This window comes from Bubalus bubalis, chromosome X (assembly GCF_019923935.1).
Source record: "Bubalus bubalis isolate 160015118507 breed Murrah chromosome X, NDDB_SH_1, whole genome shotgun sequence".
NCBI classification, from domain to species: domain Eukaryota; kingdom Metazoa; phylum Chordata; class Mammalia; order Artiodactyla; family Bovidae; genus Bubalus; species Bubalus bubalis.
This window is the reverse complement of record NC_059181.1, coordinates 16,647,878-16,653,851: the sequence shown is the minus strand read 5'-3', so window position 1 is coordinate 16,653,851 and position 5,974 is coordinate 16,647,878. Positions and strand designations below refer to the sequence as shown.

The 5,974-nt window shown below is 39.8% G+C and overlaps 1 protein-coding gene across 3 annotated transcripts in view; it reads right to left on the bottom strand.

Moving 5' to 3' along the window:
• The window catches only part of MID1 (midline 1), a 789,406-nt gene that overhangs the window by 377,326 nt on the left and 406,106 nt on the right, over window positions 1-5,974 (bottom strand). The window lies entirely within an intron of this gene.

The window sequence follows — 5,974 nt, the reverse complement described above, 5'->3', positions numbered from 1 at the left end:
TTCCCTGTGCTATAGTATCTCCAGCAGTTTGCTCAAATTGATGTGTCGGTTGAGTCAGTGATACTAACCATCTCATCCTCTGCCGCCCCATCTCCTTTTGCCTTCTATCTTTTGCAGCATCAGTCTTTTCTAATGAATTGATACATTATTACTAACTAAAGAACATACCTCAGTCACATTTCCTTAGTGAAGTTGCTTTTGCCTTCAGTGTCCCAGGCTCCACTTCCAAAGTTAGTTGGGTCAACACTCTTAACCCTGCGTCCTTCAATGAAGTTGTTTTGTACATTCGTAATACACATTCTGTAATAAGTTAATTTTGTGTGTCAACTTGACTGGGCCGCGGTGTGCCCAGATATTTGGCCAAACATTATTTTGGGTGTTTCTGTGAGTGTTTTTAGGTGAGATTAACTTTTAAATAGCAGAGAAGGCAATGGCACCCTACTCCAGTACTCTTGCCTGGAAAATCCCATGGACGGAGGAGCCTGGTGGGCTGCCGTCCATGGGGTCGCACAGAGTCAGACAGACTAAAGCAACTTAGCAGCAGCAGCAGTAGCAACTTTTAAATAGACTCAGGAAAGCAAATTGCCCTCCCTAATTTGACCTCATCCTCAGTGGCTCATATGATAAAGAATCTGTTTGCAATGAAGGAGACCTGGGTTTGATCCCTGGGTAGGGAAGAGCTCCTGGAGAAGGGATTGGCTACGCACTCCAGTATTCTTGCCTGGAGAATTCCGCAGACACAGGAGCCTGGTGAGCTCTAGTCCACTGGGTCGCAAAGAGTTGGACATGATTGAGCAACTAAAAATCAGTTGGAGGCATGACTAAAATCAAAAAAGCTGACCCTTCACCAAGTAAGAGAGGAAAATGTCAGGCAGAAGTCTGACTGCTTGTGAACTGGATCATTGACTTCTTTCCTGCCTACAGACTCAAAGTGAAACAATGGCTCTTCCTGGATTGTGAGCCTGCTGGTCTTTGGACTGGAACTACACCATCTGCTCTTCTGGTTCTCAGGCTTTAGGACTCCTCCTGGAACTAAACAATTGACTCTCCTGGATCTCTAGCCTGCCAATTCATCCTGCTGATCTTGGGGCTTGCCAGACTGTATAAATGTATAAACCAATAGCTTGTAATAAATCTATACACACACACACACACACACACACACACACACACACACACACAGATATCCTATTGCTGGGATAGAACAGCTACCTGTTCTTGCAGCAGGACCTCCTTCTATATTATCTCTTATCTCTTGCCTCCAGTTCTCTGCCTCAAATACTCTCCTCCCATTCTTCACTTTCATGCTTTATTGTCATCTCTCAATTCTCTCGTCTTCTTGTCACCTCCTCAAAAGAAGCCTTCCCTGGCCCAGGCTATTCTCCTTTCCCCTTTAATCCCTTTTATTTTTATTTTAAACATTTAATTAAAATAAAGACACAGAAAACTACGCAAAACTTAGCTTAAAGCGTTACTATAAAGTGAACACCCTAGTAACCATTATCTTATTTAATCTACATGTTTATGTTCTATTCCTTTCTTTTTTCTTCTCTTTTTAAAGTTTATCATACATTAACATAGACTTTAAAAACCTGCATCTATACAGTTTTAAGACACATAAATTGATGTATCCACCACCACCATCTATATACAGAATAGTTCTGTCACCCCAAAAAACTCTCTGTTGTTATCCCTTTATAGTTTCACCTCTATCTCAACCTCCCCCCTACCACTAACCTCTGGTAACTAATAATCTGTTCTCTGTCATTATAGTTTTGTCATTTGGAGAATGTTATATATATGGAATCAGACATTTGTGATTAAAACTGGCTTTTTTAATATCAGCCTAATGCCATCGAAATTCATCCAAGTATTTGTGTTTATTAAATACTCGGTTTCTCTTTATTGCTAAATAGTATTCCATTGTGTGGATGTACCACAGTGTATTTATTCTATCTTTTGAGTAACATTTGGATTACTCAAATAGAGCTAGAATAAACATTTATATTCAGGATTTTGTTTAACAGTTTGGATGTTTATTTAATTATATTTTAAAATTGAGGTGTAGTTGATGTATAATGTGGTTCCCTGGTGGTTCAGATGGTAATGACTCTGGCTGCAATGCAGGACACCCAGGTTTGATCCTTGGGTCAGGAAGATACCCTGGAGAAGGAAATGGCAACCCACTTCAGTATTCTTGCCTGGAAAATCACATGGACAGAGGAGCCTGACAGGCTACAGTCCATGAGGTCACAAAGAATCGGACATGATGTATAATATTATATTAATTCCAGTTGTACAACATGGTGATTCAAAATTTTTCTAGATTAGATTCCATTTATAGTTGTTATAAAATATTGACTATTTTCCCTGTGCTGTACAATATATTGTTGTACCTTATTTTATGCATAGTAGTTTGTACTGCTTAATTCTCTACCCATCTCTTGCTCATCCCCCCTTCCCTCTCCTCACTGGGAACACTAGTTTGTTCTCTATATCTGTGAGTCTATTTCTTTTTTGTTATAGTCACTATTTTTTTTTTTAGATTCTACATGTAACTGATGCAATACAGTATTTGTCTTTCTCTGTCTGATTTATTTCACTAAGCATAATGCTCTCCAGGTCCATCTGCATGTGCATGCTCAGCTTCTCAGTCGTGTCTAACTCTTTGGGACTCTTTGGACTGTAGCCTGCAAGGTTCCTCTGTCCATGTGATTTTTCAGGCAAGAATACTGGAGTGGGTTGCCATTCCCTCCTCCAGAGGATCTTCCTGACCCAGGGATTGAATCTGTGTCTTCTGCATCTCCTGCACTGAAGGTTGGTTCTTTACCTGCTGAGCCATCAGGTCCAGAGACATCCACATTATTGCATGTGTCAAATGTTCATTTTTTATGTCTGATTAATAGTCCATTGTGTGTGTGTGTGTGTGTGTGTGTGTGTGCATATATAAGCCCATCTGGTCTAATGTGTTGTTTAAGGCCATTGTTTTCTTATTGATTTTCTGTCTGGATGATATAGCCATTGGTAAAACTGGGGTATTAAAGTCCCCTAAAATTGTTGTATTGTTGTCTGTTTCTCACTTTCAGTTCAGTTCAGTCGCTTGGTCATGTCCAACTCTTTGTGACCCCATGGACTGCAGCACGCCAGGCCTCCTTGTCCACCAACAACTCCCGGTGTTTACACAAACTCATGTCCATTGAGTCAGTGATGCCATCCAACCATCTCATCCTCTGTTGTCCCTTTCTCCACCCACCTTCAATCTTTCCCAGCATCAGGGTCTTTTCAGATGAATCATTTCTTTGCATCAGGTGGCCAAACTATTGGAGTGTCAGTTTCAGCATCAGTCCTTCCAATGAATATTCAGGACTGATTTCCTTTAGGATGGACTGGTTTGATCTCCTTGCAGTTCACGGGACTCTCAAGAATCTTCTCTAACACCACAGTTCAAGAGCATCAATTCTTTAGCGCTCAGCTTTCTTTGTAGTCCAACTCTCACATCCATACATGACTACTGGAAAAACCATAGCCTTGAGTAGATGGACCTCTGTTGGCAAAGTAATGTCTGTGCTTTTTAAATAGGTTGTCTAGGGGTTGGTCATAACTTTTCTTCCAAGGAGCAAGCATCTTTTAATTTCATGGCTGCAGTCACCATTTGCAGTGATTTTGGAGCCCCAAAAATTAAAGTCTGACACTGTTTCCCCGTCTATTTGCCACGAAGTGATGGGACCAGATGCCATGATTTTAGTTTTATGAATGTTGAGCTTTAAGCCAACTTTTTCCCTCTCCTCTTTCACTTTCATCAAGAGATTCTTTAGTTCTTCCCTTTCTGCCAAAAGGGTGGTGTCATCTGCATATCTGAGGTTATTGGTATTTCTCCCGGCAATCTTGATTCCATCTTGTGCTTCCTCCAGCCCAGCGTTTCTCATGATGTACTGTGCATATAAGTTAACTAAGCAGGGCAACAATATACAGCCTTGACATACTCCTTTCCCTAATTGAAACCACTCTTTTGTTCCATGTCCAGTTCTAACTGTTTCTTCCTGACCTGCATACAGATTTCTCAGGAGTCAGGTAAGGTGCTCTGGTATTCCCATCTCTTTAAGAATTGTCCACAGTTTGTTGTGATCCACACAGTCAAAGGCTTTGGCATAGTCAGTAAAACTGAAGTAGATGTTTTTCTGGAACTCTCTTGCTTTTTCGATGATCCAACAGATGTTGGAAATTTGATCTCTGGTTGCGCTCCCTTTTCTAAAACGAGCTTGAACATCTGGAAGTTCACGGTTCACATATTGTTGAAGCCTGGCTTGGAGAATTTTGAGCATTACGTTAGTAGCATGTGAGATGAGTACAATTGTGCAATAGTTTGAGCATTCTTGGCATTGCCTTTTTTGGGGATTGGAATGTAAACTGACCTTTTCCATTGCTGTGGCCACTGCTGCGTTTTCCAAATTTTCAGGTCTATTGAGTGCAGCGCTTTCACAGCATCATCTTTTAGGATTTGAAATAGCCCAACTGGAATTCCATCACCTCCACTAGCTTTGTACGTCATGATGCTTCCTAAGGCCCACTTGACTTCTCATTCCAGGATGTCTGGCTCTAGGTGAGTGATCATACCATCATGATTATCTGGGTCATGAATATCTTTTTTGTACAGTTCTTCTGTGTATTCTTGCCACCTCTTCTTAATATCTTCTGCTTCTGTTAGGTCCATACTATTTCTGTCCCTTATTGTGCCCATCTTTGCATGAAATGTCCCCTTGGTATCTCTAATTTTCTTGAAGAGATCTCTAGTCTTTCCCATTCTGTTGTTTTCCTCTATTTCTTTGCATTGATCGCTGAGGAAGGCTTTCTTATCTCTCCCTGCCATTCTTTGGAAATATGCATTCAAATGGATACATCTTTCCTTTTCTCCTTTGCCTTTCGCTTCTCTCCTTTTCACAGCTGTTTGTAAGGCCTCCTCAGACAACCATTTTGCCTTTTTACATTTCTTTTTCTTGGGGATGGTCTTGATCCCTGCCTCCTGAACAATGTCATGAACCTCTGTCCATAGTTCTTCAGGCACTCTGTCAGATTCAATCCCTTGAATCTATTTCTCACTTCCACTGTATAATCATAAGGGATTTGATTTCGGTCATACCTGAATGGTCTAGTGGTTTTCCCTGCTTTTGTCAATGTAAGTCTGAATTTGGCAATAAGGAGTTCATGATCTGAGCCACAGTCAGCTCCTGGTCTTGTTTTTGCTGATTGTATAAAACTTCTCCATCTTTGGCTACAAAGAATATAATCAACCTGATTTTGGTGTTGACCATCTGGTGATGTCCATGTGTAGGGTCTTCTCTTGTATTGTTGTTGTTTCTCACTTTAGGTCTGTTAATATTTGCTTTATCTATTTAGATTCTCTTATGTTAGGTGCCTAAATATTTATACATGTTATATCCCCTTCATGGGTTGACCCTTTTATCATGATGTAATGACTTTTTCTCTTTTTACAGTCTTTATCTTAAAGTCTATATTGTCTGATATAAGTATAGTTATTCTAGTTTTGTTTTGGTTTTCATTTGCATGGAATATATTTCCCCATCTTTCATTTTCAGTATGTTGCACACAGCATATATATGGGTCTTTTATTTCTATATGTACATTCAAACTATTTTGTGTCTTTTGACTGGAGAATTTAGCGCATGTACATTTAAAGTAATTTTGGTAGGTGTGTACTTATTGCAAATGTGTTCATTGTTTTCCCTGGCTGATTGTAGTTCCTCTTCTCTTGCTGTCTTCCTTTGTGATTTGATGATTTTCTGTCACCCTTTCTCTATATGTTTTGTGTTTAAGTTTCTGCTTTGTGGTTACCACGAGGTTTACATATAATAACTTATAACTGTCTTTTTAAATTTATTTTTAATTGAAGGATAATTGCTTTACAGTATTGTGTTGGTTTCTTCCAAATATCAACATGAATCAGCTTTAGGTCTAC